A 19,814-nucleotide genomic window follows, 5' to 3' on the forward strand; every position below is an offset into this window, starting at 1 on the left:
TTAGTGTTCCTTGTGTTTATATTGGCATCCTGTGGGTAAAGAATGAAATCCCAATTGTTCCTTAGCAGGGTCTCCAGTAGCTTGAGGAATGAACCTTTACCTGGCATAATCAGAACCACTCAGAAAGAGTAGAATTTCTAAATTCCTGAAATGCTAAGTTTCCTTTCATTCCATGCTGTTTATTGCATAAAGCTTTTTTTAAGACCATGGTATTCCTGATGGGAATTTATTTATCTCTATCCAACAAATTATCATAAAAATAAAACTCATTTCGTGTTATTCCAAGGCGTTTTTTGAGAACTTTGCTGTTCATATACAGAGTGTGTAATATATATATATATATATATTCCTGGTATATATATATATATATATATATATATATATATATATATATATACACACACACGCACACACACACATATACATACATTATATATATATATATTAGGAAGTGGCATCTAAGTGACCATATGTATGTTATCAATGATGGCTGAGAGAACTGCTCTGAAGTAGATTATTGAAAATAAAAGGCACATGTGTATTCTTTGAATTTGATCATTTTTTTAAAATCACCACCTCATTTAAAAATAGAATGTACATAAGCCATTATCATGACAATTGAAATAGTAAGATTAATAAAACCAACATATCATTGCCTATCTTTGCAGTGGAACATTGCTAAGGTACTTAAATGCTTCAGACCTTTTTGGATGCATCTCTCTCTCTCCGGCTACCAGAAGCAACCACTAAACTGAATATTCTCTTTATTACTCTCTTGCTTTCTCTTTACAGTAGTGGTACTGAATCTTGGCTATACATTGAAATTACCTGGGCAGCTCTGATAATGATGATGATGCTTGGGATCCACCCTCAGAGCCTCTGATTTTATTGGTTTACAGTACAGCCTTTGTATTCTGTGGCTAACTGATAGGTAATAATTTTCCACATAAAGCTTTAGTTCACGAGAGTTTTATGTATGTGATAAACAAACATCGTAAGATTCTTTAACTTGACTCTTCTCAGATTCCGTAACAAAAAATAATACCAAAGCCATGATGCATTTAGTCCCACTCTCCTCCTTTTTCAAACAAGACTGCATGGTGAATCTAGATTCCTATATATATATATATTTTTTAATTTTTATTTATTTATGATAGTCACAGAGAGAGAGAGAGAGAGAGGCAGAGACACAGGCAGAGGGAGAAGCAGGCTCCATGCACCGGGAGCCCGACGTGGGATTCGATCCAGGGTCTCCCGGATCGCACCCTGGGCCAAAGGCAGGCGCCAAACCGCTGTGCCACCCAGGGATCCCCCTACATATTTTTTTAACCTTTCTTTTCTCTTCCAAAATCCTTACCCTTTCCTGTTACTTAGTAGTTTTGTTTTTTTTCTTTTAATCCATATTAGGCATGGCCATATGGGGAGTGGAAAAGTTGATGGGGAGAACAGATTATTTATGGAGGAAAGAAGCAGCAAATGAGCTTGTCTAGTAGGAAAGGATCCATTCATGAAGGACCTTGCAAGCCATTCTCAAAGGATTGCATGGATTCAGACAGAAGACAATCATTGAAGGAGTGTCAGTGCCCTCCACCAATGAACACCAGGAATATGCCTGTAGTTGACAAGCTAGGTGTGTTGCTGCAATGGGGGTGGGGAAACACGAATCATGGGGACCCATGATCATCTCAGTACGAGGTAATAGGAATAGCCTATTACCAACCTAGCAATTTTTAGGGTTTACGGAAGTAAAAGTTGACTCTAGATTAGGTGCTATCAGAAGGAGGGAACTGCTCTGTGATTGGGCATCTCAATAAAATTTATAAGGAAGGTAGACAAAAGCGAGTACAAAGCTGTCGTTTGTAAATAACCAAAGTGATCTGAATAATTATTTAACTTGAAGAAACATGGGGAATGGTTTGGACTCAGAGGAGATTAAAAACTAAGAGACCAGGCAAAAAATTATTCAAACAGGGATTAAAATCTCTTTGAGGGCCAGAGCTATAGCACTGTTTAACATAATAATATAGACTCTAATTTCAGGGTTTGCCTGAGAGACAATTGATGTTTTAATGTGATGTAGTAACAAGATCATTCATTAATTTATTCACAGTATTCAATAAAGTTTTCATTAAATACTGGCCAAGAATTTATGTATTTTGAGGCATTAAAATAGAAAGCTGACCTTTTGAAATTGGGTCATTAAATATTTCTCACTTAACCATGTTTCACACTCCAGCTAAGTGTCTTAAATAAAACATGGTTTATGTGTATATTTATCTATAGAATGGTAAATGAAATGTTCACTTAATGCACTAGCAATTTCAGTAGCAGAAGGATATTTTTAGAAGTTCATGTAAGATCCTAAGACATTTTAAAATAGGAAAAGGCCATTCAGTTTAATAGAGCTGCTTTTCATCAGAGATATTAAATGTATTTTTCACATGGCAAATTAAGTGAACTGTTACACTGGGCCATTTTGATACTATCTCACCATTGTAAAATAAAAAAGCCTAAACTTATTGCCTAGGTTAAAATAGTCAAGCTTTACATTTTATGCTTAACAGAATTTGGAAACTTGATTGTCACAGTTCATTTATTGCAGAAGATTTTAAGAGAAAAGCATCAACTCCCACACTCTTAATATTTTTATGTCATTGAATCATTTAAATAAGTTGGATTTTATGCATTGGTAAAACATTAAGTTTAATATATACAGAAAAATTCCTTAAGTGTGGGAGCGTAAGGGTGAGTAAAGATCAGCGGAGCCTAAATGCCCCTCTTGAAAAGCCCCTAAAACTCCATATGTTGGCTATAAACAGCATTTAATTTTACATAGCAATTGGGAAACACCTTAGAATCAAACCAAGGATTTGTTTTTTCTTTCCTTTGCATTCCAAATTCCTGATGTGTGTTAATGTAAATTACTTGGTGTTATATTTTTTTCCTTTTTATACTCGGATTCATCAATAATTTTAAATTCTGGATCTTTGTATAATTTATCAAATAAAGATCTATAGTGTTAAGATAGTAAAAGAAAAATCATCTGGGACTTATAGAAACAACTACTGTTGTTTTTGGTGATACTTTTGCCAAATTAAGTTGTTAAAATTGTCAAGTATTCAGAAGATTCTGATCTAAACAGGAAATAAAATAAAAATAATATGTACGTCCCCTATGCTCCTCTTATTTCCCTTCAATCTTTTGTTCATCTCTTAATCGCTATGTCTCTCTGCTTCTCCCTTTCTCTGTTTTTATCTGTTATTTTATCTTTCAAATTCTTTCAAATTTTCTGTATTTGTCCCTAATTTATGTCTGCCTCTGTGTGACTCCTCCTAGCTTCTGCATGTTCTCTAGGAAAATATTTTCAAATTCATTCATACCCTCAGGAGGTATTCCATGTCTTTCAACTACGACATATCATTTAAGATGTTTTATGTTATTGGTTACTTTATGTTGTAAACAAAAGAAATTTCCCGGTTCTAGTAGGAAAATGGCAGTTACCTAAATTGGAATTATGTCCACACATCCTTCTTTAGATAATAAAGAAGAGAAAGGAAAATCATCCAACCCTCAGACATACAAGATTACTAAGAAATAAAACAGTGCAAAATTTAGTTTAATTGCAAGTGGTGAAATGCAGAGCTCAAATCCCTAGAGCCAGCTCTGGAGACCAGGAGAGACCAAATGTCCAGCAGAAACTGAGTGGAGAGGAGAAGGCAGCCCCACTGAGCATTAGGGGAATGCAGATAAATATCATCCCTAGATGAGAAAGCAGCCGGGAAAATATTGAGACCTCATTTGAGAGGTGGAGAAATCAAAAGGAAGGTGAAAGAGATTTTCTAAGAAACCTGAGATTTCAGCTGTGGTTTTCCTTTAGAAGTTCATGGTAAGGTGAAAGCACATAAAAAATTAAGAGATAATTCTCTCTCTCTTTTTCTCTCTTGAATATATATATATATATATATATATATATATATATATATATATATATAATTTTTTTTTAAGGGCACCTGGGTGATTCAGTTGGTTAAACATTGGACTCCTGGTTTCAGTTCAGGTCATGCTCTCAGGGTCATAAGATCCAACTCCAAGTGGAGCTCTACCTGCAGTGGGGAGTCTGCTTGAGATTTTTTCTCTTTCTCCCTCCCTCTGCCCTTCCCCCAAATAAAAATCTTTTAAAAAAATGGAAAGATAACTATATCTATAGTAATTAATTGATCCAGACAATGGATATTAAAACTACCAGGTTAAAAGGATAGTTAGTTTCAAAGTATTTCCCCACAGGTTAAATGTTATGGAAAGGGGAAAAAGTGTCTTTACTGTGCTGCATCCAGTAGATACCATGTTAATCAAGTGATCAACATTTTCATGAACAATAATGGGGTAAAATGAGGGTGAGATGATGCTCTAAAGACACAATGACACTTTTGTGGTATCCCTGCCAAAAACACTTGACTTGAATCTAATCCTGATAAATTAATCAGACAAAAACAAACTGAGGAATATTTTCCAAAACATTTGGCCTGTTCTCTTAAGAATAAGTCAGGAAAGGGGAACCTGGGTGGCTCGGTCAGTTAAATGTCTGCTTTTGGCTCAGGTCATGATCTCAGGGTCCTGGGTTTGAGTCCTACATCCAGCTCTATGCTTAGTCCCTCTCTCTTGTGATGTCTGTCATGCTCTCTCTGTCTCTCTCTCTCTCTCAAATACATAAATCTTCAAAACAAAGCTAAAAAAAGAATAAGTCAAGAAAGGCAAGGAAATGTTTTCAGAGAAAGGAAAACTTAACGGACATAAAAAATAAATGTAAAAAAAATAAAAATAAAAATAAAAATAAATAAATAAATAAATAAATAAATGTAATATTTGGTCCTGGATTGGTTCCTGGATCAGAATGAGAAAGAAAAAAACAAAACAAAACAAAACAAAACAAAAACAACTATAAGTTACCTATGAGAACATTTGTGAAAATGTGAATATGGATTACATTAAATAATACATTATTAATGTTAAGGTTTTTTTTATTTGATCACTGTATTGAGCTCAGTAAATTCTGATGAGGTAAAAATAACAATAATACATTTCTTCCATATGCTCTGATTTTCCTTCTTGTTCTAAGTTTTAGGGAATGAAGGGTTATGATACTTGCCTTTACTTTAGCTAGTTCACAAAATATTAATATTAACATTTGTCATCTAGATGAAGGGTGTATAGCTAGCTCTTCAGTTTATTTTTTACAAACTATTTGGATTGGCATTTTTGAAAATTAAAAGTTAAAAAAGCACAATACTGCTGTTATATGAATATGTGTGTTAATTATACCTATTGCAATTAGAAAAAAAGTCTATTTATAAATAAGACCTAAACATTTTTGTATATGTCTTGTTTGTGTTTATATGAGTAAGAGCTTTAGCATTGCTTAAATCTAGAGATGAAATATAGGTAAGTAGATAGATAGATGATAGATAAGTAGATAGAAAGAGGACAGATAATTGTATAGCATTATTGTATTTGTTACACTAAGCATGCATCATTTTTTTTTAGATTTATTTATTTATTTATTCATGAGAGACACACAGAGAGAGGCAGAAACACAGGCAGAGGGAGAAGCAGGCTTCATGCTGGGAGCCTGATGTGGGCCTGGATCCTGGGGCTCCAGGATCACGCCCTGGGCCGAAGGCAAACGCTAGACTGCTGAGCCACTCAGGGATCCCCGCATGTATCACTTTTTAACTTAAAAAGTACTAGCAACAATTGCAAAATTTAGAATAAAATAAAAGTCTTAAAGCACAATAACAATTAAAAATCATCCTAGAAGCAGTTGAACTAAATGATGAAAATTGAATAATGGGAATAATGTAGAGGGATTTCTTCCAGGATGCAAAGAAAAATCTAATAAAAAATTTAAATGATAAAAGAAACATTGGAGGAAAAAAGAATAAAAAAGAATAAAAATGTGGTCTCTTAAAAAATAAATAAAATTAAAATGTGGTCTCTTTATATTGTTAAGGAAAGGACAAAATTGAATAAAGAGAAATACATATAGACATATCTTGGAACTCTTGTACTGAACGTCATCTATATAGCCTTGTCCTTGGAGAAAAGCATAAAACTGTCACATAAGGAACTATTGAATAAATGGATTTACCCCACATGTTTTGACTGGATTTCATACTCTCGAAGGAAGAGGAATCATCTTCACAAGCTTTCAGAGCAAACTGTACCAAAATTAGCTCAGACAAGGAAGATTCTACTCCAACTATTCTTGCCTCAGGAGTACATTTCATAAGGTAATAATCCTGTGAACCAGGACGTTATCCTGGTATATGTACCATATATTCTTCATTTTATGGTTTTACTTGGGCCTATTTTCCATTTTTCTATCTTTGATAAAGACAGATAACAATTGATCATATAGTTGAAGACTTCTTGAGGTACCCTCCAGCCCTCTAGTTCCAGGTTTTTAATCTTTCATTGTGTAACTCTTTCTCCCAGACTTTATACAGTGTTGAGATGTTTTGAGACAAAATAAATAAGCAGCTCAACTAACTATATGGACAAATACAAATAATATAAGATTGCCAAATCTCTTGTTCACCATTGCTAGGGATTTTTAAAATATTGTTTCTTATAGAAACAATTCGTGCTCATCGCACAAATAAAAATGAAAAACAAAAACTACTCAGTTCAAATTATAAGCCCCAAAGGATCTCTTAGCATCAAATTAAAGAGTCATGGTGACTGCCCTGAAAATATAGGAGTGAGGACACCCTACCAGCTCTCTCTCTCTCTCTTATTTTTCACAATGAATTTGGCCTGAGGGGGAGAAAAAAGTTAAGTCCTATATGTATATCCTTTTCATTCTTTTATCACTTTCTGCTTTGGATTCTTATCAGATGAATATGGTTCATCTTTGCTCACTGTGCAGCAGTTTCCAATGATTCAATGAAAATGGACGGTAAGAATCAAGCAGCGGGGAAAAAATAGGCCACTATTTCATTTATTCCCCTCCCTAGATTTATTTTCCCCAAATCTCCTCAAGAGCCATAAGGGCCTTTGGCAGAAACACAAAACTCTTAGGAGAGCCATAGTGCTTTTCTAAATCTCCACCATGGTATTCATAAACAATTTTCATATGTGAGCCTAGACTATTTACCGTCTGTTGTTTTCCAGTTCTCAAGTTAAAATTTAATTACCACCACAACTTAAGTTTGCATTTTTCAGTTCTCTCCCTCTATTTTTTCTGGCATTTTATGGAGTTCCAGTACCTTAAGAAGATGAACACCCAGATCTAATTAAGAGAAATCATCAATTAACAAAAATATTTTTCAGAACAGTAGTTCTTATTTTTATTTTTTTAAGATTTTATTTATTTATTCATGAGAGACATGGAGAGAGGCAAAGAGAGAGGCACAGACAGGAGAATCAGGCTCCATGCAAGAAGCCCCAGACTTGATCCCAAGATTCTAGGATCACACTCTGAGCCAAAGGCAGATGCTCAACCACTGAGAGACCCAGGCATTCCAGAATAGTAGTTTTTAAAAATTATTTCACTGTAATATAGCCTATACACATTAAACTGCACATATATAAAGTATAAAACTTGGTAAATTTTTACATATATATAATCTGGGAAAGCATCACCATAATCAAGATAAAAACATATTTATCATCACCAAAGTCTTGCTTATTTATTTATTTATTTATTTATTTATTTATTTATTTATTTAATATTTTATTTATTTTATCATGAGAGACACAGAAAGAGAGGCAGAGACATAGGTAGAGACAGAAGCAGGCTCTATGCAGGAAGCCTGATGTGGGACTCGATCACGCCCTAAGCCAAAGGCAGACGCTCAACCTCAGAGCCACCCAGCCGTCCCATCCCCAAAGCTTTATACCTTATTACAACTATTCCTATTAAAACTTCGCTCTCCTCTGTTTCTGGGCAACTGTTGATCTTTTGTCACTAGAGGTAAAGTCACATCTTACAGTTTTATATAAGTAGAATCGTATACCATGTATTCTTTTTGTGTCCTTTCATTCAGCTTAGTTATTTTCAGACGTGTATACATTGTTGCATACATCAATATTTAATTTCCTTTTAATTTTGGGTGGTATTTCATTTCATAAAAATGCACAATTTCTTAATCCATTTGCTTCTTAACTAGTTTTCTAGTTGCTAGCTCCTACAAATAGAACTATTATTAATATGTATCTTTATATACATATAGTTTAATTCCTCTTAGGCATGTATCTAGAAGGGGAACAGTTTGGTCATATGGCAGGTGTAACCTGGAACTTTTTCAGAAATGATCAGCCTGTTTTCAAAAAGATTATTCCATTTTACATTCCCATCTTCAAGGTATGAGCAGGGTATTGCTCCATTTCCTTAGCAACAATTAGTATGGTATTTAATTTAATAATATTAATTGTGTTTATTCTAATAGGCTGGTAGAGTATCTCATTGGACATAAATATGCATTTTGTAATAACCAATGATGCTGAAGATGTTATCATTTACTGCTTCAATACTATCCATACATACATCTTTTCTGATGAAGTGTCTGTTCAGAACTTGCTTATTTTTATAAAAAAAAATACTAGTTCATTTTCTCATCATTGAGGTGTGAGAACACTTTATATTGTAAAGAACTCTTTATATTATAGATATAAAGTCTATGCCAGATGTATGATTTGCAAATATTCATTTTCACTTTGTGGCTTGTCTTTTCATTCTCTTAACTGAGTCTTTTAAGTGCTCAATCTTTACAGTAAAAATTTTAATTTCAATGAAGTCTAAATTACAATTCTTTTATTTCTTTTTGCTTTGTGACTCATGTTGGTGTTGTATATAAAAAATCTTGATTGTTTTCACTTATTTCTGAAGATTTTACTTTGCTTCACTGATCAATTCATGTGTCTTGATGCCAATATCACATTGTATTCTCTGTTTTTACGATTCTTAATATCGTAAGGCCAATTTATTTTTTCAAAGTAATTTTGGATAATATAAGCCCATTATATTTCCATATGAATTTTAGAAGCAGCTTGTCATTTTCAACAAGAACAAGCCTGTTGGGCTTTTAATATGGATTATATTGAATCTACAGATAAACTTAGGGAAAATTAATATCTTACCAATATTCAGTCTTTGGCCACATGAGCATGGTCTCTCCATTTGGTTAGACATTTTTCACTCTCAGTAATGCCTTTTAATTTTCAGTGTATGGATCTTACACATTTTTTTTTTCAGCTACATTCCTAAATGTTTCAAGTTTTTGATACTATCATAAGTGATATTTTTAAATTCCAGTTGTGATTATTTAAAGATGGTATCTAGAAATGTGGTTCATATTTGCCTGTTTATCTTGTATTGTTTAACCTTGATAAACTTGCACATTATTTTGAGAGTTTTAAAAATTTCTATGTATTCTCTACATAGGCAATCATGCTGTTTGTGAATAAAGGCATTTTGTTCCTTTCTATGTTCCTTTCCAAACATGCCTTCCAAGTCTTTTTCTTGTTTTATTGAGCCATCTCAAATCTCCAGCAGAATGATAAATAGAATTGGTGAGAGTAGATACCCTTAACTTGTTCTGATCTTCAGGGGAAATATTTCAGCTTTCACCCATTAAGTAGATGTTAACTCTTCTTTTTTTTTCATATGTGGCCTTTATCAAATTGAGCACATTCCTTCTGATTCTTACTCTATTATGATTATCCACTAAAAATGGATGTTGGATTTGGTTAAATTATTTTTTCTGTGTCTTTTAGATAATTATATAATTTTTCTTTTTAATTTGTTAATATAGTGAATTAAGTTTATTATATTGATTTTATTCTTTTATTTTTTAAAGATTTTTATTTATTTATTCATGAAAGACACAGAGAGAGAGAGAGAGAGAGAGAGAGAGAGACAGGCAGAGGGAGAAGCAGGCTCCATGCAGGGAACTCAATCCTAGGACTCCAGAATCATGCCCTGGGCCGAAGGCAGGTGCTTAACTGCTGAGCCACCCAGGCATCCGTATTATACTGATTTTTTTTTTTTTTTTATGATAGTCACACACACACACAGAGAGAGGCAGAGACATAGGCAGAGGGAGAAGCAGGCTCCATGCACCGGGAGCCCGACGTGGGATTCGATTCCGGGTCTCCAGGATCGCGCCTTGGGCCAAAGGCAGGCGCTAAACCGCTGCGCCACCCAGGGATCCCCGTATTATATTGATTTTGAAGTGCCAAAACAACTTTCCATTTCCAGGATATACATTATTTGATTATGATGCATTAATCTTTATATATATATACATATTAAACTTAATTTGCTTAAATTTTGTTTAGAAGTTTTATGTCTATATTTATGACAGTGGCAGCTTGATAGTATTCCATTCTTATAGTGTCTGTTCTTTTATAAGGGCAATGTTTACCTGAGAAACTGATCTAGAAAGCATTTCCTCCTCTTCAATATTCTGTACATGTTTGATCGAATTTGTACACAAATACATTAAATATTGGGTAGAATTCCTTAATATTAAATATTGGGTAATATAAATTAAATATTGGGTAGAATTCAGTAAAGAAGCCATCTGAGCTTGGCTTTCTATTTGTGAGAATGTTTTTCACTACCAATTCAATTCCTTTCAAAGCTTATCTGTTTCTTCTTGAGTGAGCTTTAGTAGTTTGTGTCTTTCAATAAATTTGTACATTTTATCTAAGATATCAAAATTATTTGCTTGTAAGTGTTAATAATATTTTCCTATTATTAATGATTGTGGGATCTCTAGTGATGCTGCTTCTATTGTTCCTCATATTGTGATTTCTCTTCTTTCTTTCTTTCTTTCTTTCTTTCTTTCTTTCTTTCTTTCTTTCTTCTTTCTTTCTTTCTTCTTTCTTTCTTTCCTTTCTGACAAATCTGGCTAAAATTTTAAGTTTATCGATTTTCTCAAAGATCTAGTTCTTAGTTTCATTGAGTTTTTCTGCTGTTCTGTTTTCTTGTTTCCTGACTTCCTCTTTCATTTTTATCATTTCCTTCAGATTATTTTGTTCAATGACAGAAGATTTATGTCTCCTACCCCAAATTCTTATGCTGATTGGAATTCTAACCCCAAACTTACTGGTAATAGAAGGTGAGGCCTTTGGGAAGTAATTAGGTGGTGAAGGTGAAGCCCTCATGAATGGGTTAGTGCCTCTGTAAAAGGGACCCCAGAGAGCTCTCTCATCTTCTTGCCATCTTGTGAAGATACGATGAACAACCAGCTGTCTGCAACCCAGAAGACAGTTCTCACCAGAACCCAATGATGTTTTAGTCTCATATACTCCCTCAGCATGAAGCCATCATTTAGTGACAATACAACTTTTTAAATCTCAGGATCACCATGCTGTGCTCCCTCCTTGTTTACTCTGTTCTATTCTCCCACATCTCTTCAGTGTATAAACTGTATGGTAATAACTAAAGTTATTGCTGGTGATTACAGACTCGCCCCTCCCAAGCCCCACCCCGCCTCCTTTTTACCTCCTTTTTACCTCCACCTCTTCTGCTGTACTGCAGGACTGAGTGGGGAGGCACAGGGACACTTCCTAATCAGGGAATGTCCTGCCCATCCTTCTCGATCTTATCATCGCTCTCATCAGAATTCATTATAAGAGCAGTTCAAGGCTGAGCATTTCTTTTAGTTGCATCTATATCCTTCCTAGTTTTGTGGAGGTCTGTGTCAGCTTCTTATTTTACCTCAGTTTCCTTGTTGGTAGGTTGGTATTTTTCATGAGGGATGTAGATTTTGATAGTTTCTTTTCTTTCTCTTTGGATATATAGTTTGATTCTTTTCACTGCATTCTTATTTTGTTATATTTAATGAGGCTTAGGGGGATGGGAGTGAATTAAAAATATGTATCATCATTTAGAGCTGTAGTCTATATATTAAGGCTTTATTTGATACATTTTTGTACCTAATTCATTTTCAAAGGGCAATATTATCTCAGCCAGTATTCTCAAATATTAAGTAACAGTTAAAAAATATGTTAATAGATAGATTTGTTCAGTGCTGTGTGCCAGTCCCCATATTAACGATTTTACCTGAATTATCTAATTTAATCTTTAACAATTCTAATAGCATCATTATACTTATTTCACATCCACAAAAATATGAAGGTGATATGATGTTTTATTGAAAATTACACATTTGGCAGATTAGCTGTTTAGAACTTTCACGGTGTTACTGTTTAGATTATATTCTAGGGATCCCTGGGTGGAACAGCGGTTTAGCGCCTGCCTTTGGCCCGGGGCGCGATCCTGGAGACCCGGGATCGAATCCCACGTCAGGTTCCCGGTGCATGGAGCCTGCTTCTCCCTCTGCCTGTGTCTCTGCCTCTCTCTCTCTCTCTCTCTCTGTGTGTGACTATCATAAAAAAAAAATTAGATTATATTCTAATCTCAATCTTTTATTATCTCTTGCATGACTCAAAGAAGTATCTCTATAATTGCCTTAAGTTAGAAAAAACATTCTCAAATCTCAAATAAAATTAATTTAAAATGATTTTAATTAATTCAAAAAGACTTTTGGAAGACTAGGATACAGATATAGCTAAATCAAAGTAACCATCTCCATATTAACCTCATATCCCCTGTAGTTATATCTCTGCCTCCTTTAAACAATTCACTGTTAATGAGATTAACCAAATCAGAAATAAGTGAGTCCTCATTTATATTTTATCCGTCTGGAGTTCAGAGAAGAAATCTCTAGCACAAATCTGCAGTTTACATGGGAAGAAAAATTATAACATAAATTTGATTCTTTAGGTAAGTGGAAAATTAAGAAAGAATTAAGCTAAGTAAATACAACAATGGAAGACAAGAACTTTAAGATCTTATTACAGTAAAATCTCATTAATTCCAAAGAATCCAGATTTCTTAATTTTTTTCATAAGGGATCTATTAAAATTCACCTTTATTTTTAAATTATAGGAATTGCTAAGCAAATTAACTTTCACATAAGCTTGTAGCTTTTCACAGTGATCAACTTAATAAACTATTTTCAAGTACTTAAATATCATGTTTTAAAGTAAAATAATAGGGAATGAATTTTCTACTCATGATAGCTGCTATGTCAGACCTTGCCGAGTCCCTTTCTACGATACTGAATTAGAAAGAATTCCAGACATGCAACAGTGGTCACCAGTGAACCTTGTGGGCTCCGTTCACGGGTCTCACCACCAGTTACCCACAACCCACCTGCACCCTCCTGTGTTATTTGAGAGCAGATTTCAGGCATTGTATTATTTCTTCTTTAAGTATTTCAGAATGCATCTCTCCAAGAAAAGGGCTCTTTAAGACATAATCACAAAACTTTCCACACCTAAACAAAATGGTTAAGAATTCCTTAATATCATGGCTTAATAAATGTTGAAATGCCTCTACTACTCTGTAATTTCTTTGTGTCTCTCCATTTATATAAATCCCTCTGTGTATGTAATAGTGAAACAAACAACCCTGTATCCTTGGAAATATATATTCCAAGGTTTTTACTGACTCAGAAAAATATAATTACAAGCATTTTATTTTATACGATGAGATTAACATGCAATAATTCATGTCTTTATGCAAGAAAATAATGCTCAGATTTTGAAAATTTTATTTAATGATTAGTTGTGTTTCAGTGCAGCATAGTATGGTGTGCTTTTGATGTCTACACCACCTCAACTGATATATATCAGGAACTGGGGTCCTAATACGGGTATTTCTGTAGAAAACGAGGTAGCAAGCAAGAAGCAGGAGAATAACTTTGCAAACTTCCAGTTGGTAGTCTGAAACATACATTTGGGGCCAAAAAATCCAGACGGAAAATTCTATGTAGACATAAATCACTGTAGGTCAGGATGTATATTAGGTACATTTGTATTATTTACAAGCTATTGTACCTTGGGTAAATTGTTTTATCAACTGAATTTTTAGCTTTTTCATTTTTATCTAATAAACAAAAGCATCAAACTAAAAACATATTTTATTTTGCTATAATTTTGTCAATTTGTCACTTTTTAAAAGTGAAAGTGTTGATGTGTTAATTCATAATGTAGGAAAGAAGAATGATGTCACCACAGAATTCAGATTTTTGTGTTCAGAAAAGTTTGAGCAACCACTAACTTCTACAATCTGTAGCCTGCCTGATGGTGCCTCTCATCTTCCATCTCCACTTGATAAGCAAAATGCATGTTAGGTCATTCTGCTTAGTTAGATTTTTCTAATCTGTCAAAGGACCACTTCATTACTAATGATTTGTATCCCTACTAAAGCGCATTCATGCTTAGAATATTGCTATAATGTATTGACAAAGGATTTTATTGCTGCCAGTGTGCTAATTGAAACTCTTTATATCACAGTTAAGTAAAACAAAATTGAATAAATCCAGCATAGTAATCTGACCAATAAAATTTTCCATATATCGCTAGCCTTCAAATCCATGCAATAAAAACATAACAGAAAGGTAGGAAATTATCTCCATAATAAAGAAAAAGAAAATGTTCAATGAATAATTTCATAACCATTCATATTATTTTGGATGGAATATTCCATTACTGAGATTCATATTCAGATAAAAATACAAAAAGTACATGCTTCAGCATCTAAATTAAATTTTTTAAATATGCTGAATCAGAAGAAATATATATATACTTGCATTTAGGACATGTTAATTGAGCATATACAGTTTTGGAGGATATATACATCCTCCTGTATGATCAGGAGCTGTATCTATATTAGTCTGAATATAGAACCCTAACACCATAGCAGGATTTAAGAGAAGTCCTAAGCAAAACGTGCAAAGTTCTTATTCTCATAGGACTGCCGGGATAATGAGGAGTACTGTTATATAAACAAATAATTAAGATACAGCTTTGTGGAGACTACGATAGAGGAGGACTTTGGGAGCTCAGAAAGGAGCACTTAATTGGATCTAGTCAGAAAATAAGAGCACGGGAAAGCAATTGGTCAGTCAAAAGGTCAATAATTGATCTCTAAAGGGACCTCTGAAGGAAGAATGATAATTAAACAGGGGAGGAGGAAGTGGGGAGAATATTGCAAACAAAAGAAAGGTCCAAGGGAAGTTCAGTGTATTCAAGGATCTGACAAAGGGGAGGTGAATTTAAATTTGAATAGGTAAGAGCTCAGTCAGGAGAGTTGAATGTGGGTAAGTAAGGGGAATCTTTCCAGATAAGGCAAGAGATGAAGTAGAGCTACTATAGTAATAAACTAAATAATATGAAAATAAAAATAAATGCCTAGTATTTTTTTCCCTTACTACATCCAAAAGGACCACAGGAAGCTTCGAATAAACAGGATTAGAGGATTAGTACAGGTAACCCACTGAAATGAGGCCAAAAAGAGTAAGATCAAGAGCCAGGGCTGGTTAAAAATGGTTACATAAAAAAACAAGGGGTAGCTCATGATAAATTATACATGATGGCATTTGAATTAGCTTGAGCTTCCTAGTACCTTGGCTAAAGGAGGAAATATTACTTCATTGTTTAATAACTAGAGATTACCCCACCATAAGCATTGAATGTAAAGGTACATACAGAAATATAAAGCAAAATCAATATTGTATTTCTATATCTTTCTAGAAATATTAGGGGGCAGAGAAAAATAGAGTGGTCCATTTCTAGACTGAATCTGTGACAAATAAGCAGAGATGATTTTGCTGTATATTTCTTATGTGTTGGTGATTATAGTGAGTAGGTAGTCACATTCTGGATATATTTCTACTAGGAGCCAGAATAATCCACTTGTATAAACTACTAGTTGGAGAAATTTGATACAGGACTACAGCTAGGTAATAGAAAAGAACTTGTATTTTTCCTAAACTAATATCCATTCTAAATCATTCACAAGTGAATTGTGTCAAAAAATGATGAGTTTCCAAGAGAAAAATGCCTGTTTGGAGTCAATCATTAAGAAGAAAAATAGAAGAGCTTGGGAGGAAGCAGCCCAGAAGATATGAAAATCACCCTTCTACTAGCACAAATTAGTGCATACAAAATAATATTGTCAGTTACCATTTTTTTTTTAAGATTTTTATTTATTTGACACAGAGAGAAAGCATAAGCAGGGGAAGTGGCAGAAGGAGAGGGAGATGGAGGGAGAAGCAGACTCCTCACTGAGCAGGGAGCCAGATGTGGGGCTTGATCCCAGGACCCCAGGATCATGACCTGAGCTGAAGGTGGATGCTTGACTGAGCCATCCAGATGCCCTCAGAGTTACTATTTTTAAAATGTTTATTTCTAAGTTAAATGAACATTGTGATCTGAACTGATTTAGACTAAAAGCATTGAATGATTAGGAGCTGTATCTATATCAGTTTGAATATAGAACCCTAACCCTATAGCAGGATTTAAAGAGAAGTCCTAAAGTTCCATGTGTACTGGATAAAACTACTATTCCTCTCCCATGTGGTCACCCTTGAATGGAAATCTATGCCAAGGAGCTAACTCAGAATAGGCAATTCATCATCCAAGTTGATAGCTTCCACTAAGTGATCATTAGTACTTATCCCCATATAAGGTACATATTTATTTCCTCAGTGTTGGGCAGAACTCCAGGCCCTCAAGTCACCACCACACCCCCCATTCAGCCATTTAATCTTCTGCATCTCTGAACATTTAGTCCATTTCTTTCAGCCACCTCCAGTGTGTCCACCACCTCCACTCTCACTTGTCAGTCTCTTGTTGGAATAATTTCCTTCACTTCCTTCCAATCCATTGACCCCACCACTCTTTATCAGATAGTATAGCAGATCAGAGGTGAATTTCGCTGCCCAATTTACTATCCCACTTTCTGAGATCACTACCTCAGTTCCTCTCTTCATAAACCTCCCCTGCTGACTTCTCCTTTCTCATTCTCAGTTGATAATTTTGCTTCCTATTTCCCCAAGAAAACAGAAGCAACTGGATGAGAACCCAATCATCTTTTCATGTCCAAATGTAGTAACTCTCTGCATCTGTACATTCATATTCCTTTCTTTTGCTATGATGGGCAATTATACCATTGACAGCTCCTCCACTTGTGTACCTGATCCATTCATATCTTCATTCAGGGCTTTTGCTTCAATATATATGCCACCCCTAATCTTCAGCATTCATATATTCTTCTCTAGAATATACATTTCCTGTAAGAAGCTCCAGCTTAAAAATAGTTCTCTTATCTTTCCTATTTTTTATCACTTTAATTCAATCCAAAGGTCTCCTGTCAATCAACTACCTATAGCATTTGCATCATCTGTTTTACTTCATGCAAGTCTCTCAGTTTTTAGAACTTGCTCTCTCCTAGCATTTTTCTTCATGAAATGGTCACTCTTTCTTACACACTCAGCTGACTCTTCATCTTCGCAGACCTAATTCTGAAGAGCTCCAGGAAATTGTCCTTAAGTCTCCCCTTTTCTCTGTTTCCATTCTGAAGAGATATCTTTGAGCCTTATGGCTTTAAATATTCTTGTATTTCCCAACTTGTAATTCCAGACTTGACCACTCACTTGATCTCTAACTGGTATATCCAATTGCCTACTTGAAATATTATCTTGGAGACCTAATAGATACCTTGAAGTGAAATATTCAAAATATTAACTCTTCATTGCACTCCTAACTAGATCAGTGTCTTCCTCAACATTCCCCCATCAAATGTATTGCCCAACCCAAAAATATCCGAGATATTTTTCATTTGTCATTTCTTCTTATCGGAAAATTCTGTTAACCAGAACATTAAGAAATATTCTTAATCAAACCACTTTTTATTTGATGACTCCTGCCAGAGTCCAAGTCATTATCCTCTTGTACCTGGACCAACATGTTATCCTCTGGTTTTCTGCTTTCAGAATCTATTACCAACATAACAGAATTTTTTTTCAAAATAATATTTTAAGAAATATAATACACAAGAACATAGACTGAAAAATAGGAAGCCTGTGCACTTATCACTCACTTTAATTAAAAGGAAAATCATATTACATCAGATTCTTTATGAAAGAAATAGAACATTATAATTATAAATATCCAACATATAATCTTGCTGTATCCCCTTTCCTTTCTTTCCCAACAGAATAAAATCTGGTTTCACCTACTCTTTTAAATTATTAGATATTTATTTATATATCCATAACATATAATGGTATTATGCATGCTTTAAAGTTTTATCATAGTCTTTGGAAACATGAATTTTTTTGGTTTAAATATTTATCTTGAGTATTTACCTATGATGTTATTTATAGTTCTCTCTCAGTTACATTATGTACTATATAATATTCTTTTATATGAATATAACTTATTTTTTATTCTCTTGAAAGTAGACATTTTTTTGTATATTTGTTTTTGATATTTAAGAGTGCTGCAATATATTCTTGTAAACATCTTTTTGTCACAAATGTAAAAGTTTTTACATATTTCCATGTTATTCTAAAAAATGCTTTTATTAATCTCCACTCTCACCAGCAGAGCATAAGAGACTGTCTTGCTTCAAATATATATATATATGCCAATATGATGTGCTTAAGATAGGACCCCAGTCTATTATGATTACGATTGTTGTCAAGGTTGAAAACAGATTAAAAGACAATGCTTTGATCATGTGGTTAAAGTAGAACTTTGAGAAAGAAGAGATATAAAAACTAGGAGTACAAATACAAAGACACACCATGTAATCAAGTATGAGCCAACCATAAAATCAACATAAAAGAGAACAAACTTGAAAGTTTCCATAACCCTAATGGATTTTTATATGAGTCGAGAGAAGTTTCAGTGCCAAAGTAAGTAAAGTCTTTCAGCAACAAGACAAAAGGTAATATATAGATATGTGTTTTTCTGTTGTCTCTGCTGATTTTTTTTTTAATTTACAATCCTTAATTACTAGTGAGCCTTAATCTATATTGTAATTAGATCTTAAGTTTTCTTTTGTAGAAAGTGCTTTTCATGTCTCTAGCCCATTTTTAAATCGTGGTGTTCAATTATTTATTATTAATTGAAAAGCTTCTTATAAAATAAAATACTGGGGTGCCTGGGTGGCTCAGTCAGTTGAGTGTCTGCCTTCAGCTGCAGGTCATGATCCCAGGGTCCTGAGATGAAGCCCCACATCAGGCCCTCTGCTCAGTGGAGAGTCTGCTTCTCCCTCTCTCTCTGCACTCATCTCTGTCTCTCTGTGTCTCTTTCTCTCATGCATACGCTCTCTCTCCCTCTCTCTCTCTCTCTCTCTCTCACTCTCAAGTAAATAAATAAATGAATCTTTAAAAAAATAAATAAAATAAAAATACTAACAGTCTTCCTTTTATAAATATTATAAATCATTTCCCAAATGGTTTCCATATATTTGCCTCTTTTACACACTTAATATTGGAAGTGTTTTGTAGTCAAATCATCAGTCTTCATACTTCCTTTAACATTATGTTTAGAAAATCATCCCTTGGGGAAAGATAAGCCCAACATGTCCATATGTTTTCTTCTACCACTTACATGCTTATATGTTTTCCTGAGTATTATTCATCTACACCAAAACTCAGCAACTTAATGAGGCAACAATTATTATCTCACAAATTCTGTGGGTGAAGAATTCAGGAAAGTTAGCTTGGTTCTCTGGTTCTGAGTCTCTCACATCATTGCAATCAAAGTGACTAGGGCTATGGTCATTGCAAATCTCAGTTTTCCTCATTCATTCATTCATTCAGCACATTTTCATTTAGCACCTACATTCTTAAACATATACATTTGATCAAGATGGATGTAGACTCTGCCCCATGAAGCTCTTTGAACTTGTCTGCTTATAAATCTATTAATCTGATATTTTCACT

The sequence above is a fragment of the Canis lupus genome, chromosome 18 (genome assembly GCF_048164855.1).
Source record: "Canis lupus baileyi chromosome 18, mCanLup2.hap1, whole genome shotgun sequence".
In the NCBI taxonomy this organism is placed as follows: domain Eukaryota; kingdom Metazoa; phylum Chordata; class Mammalia; order Carnivora; family Canidae; genus Canis; species Canis lupus.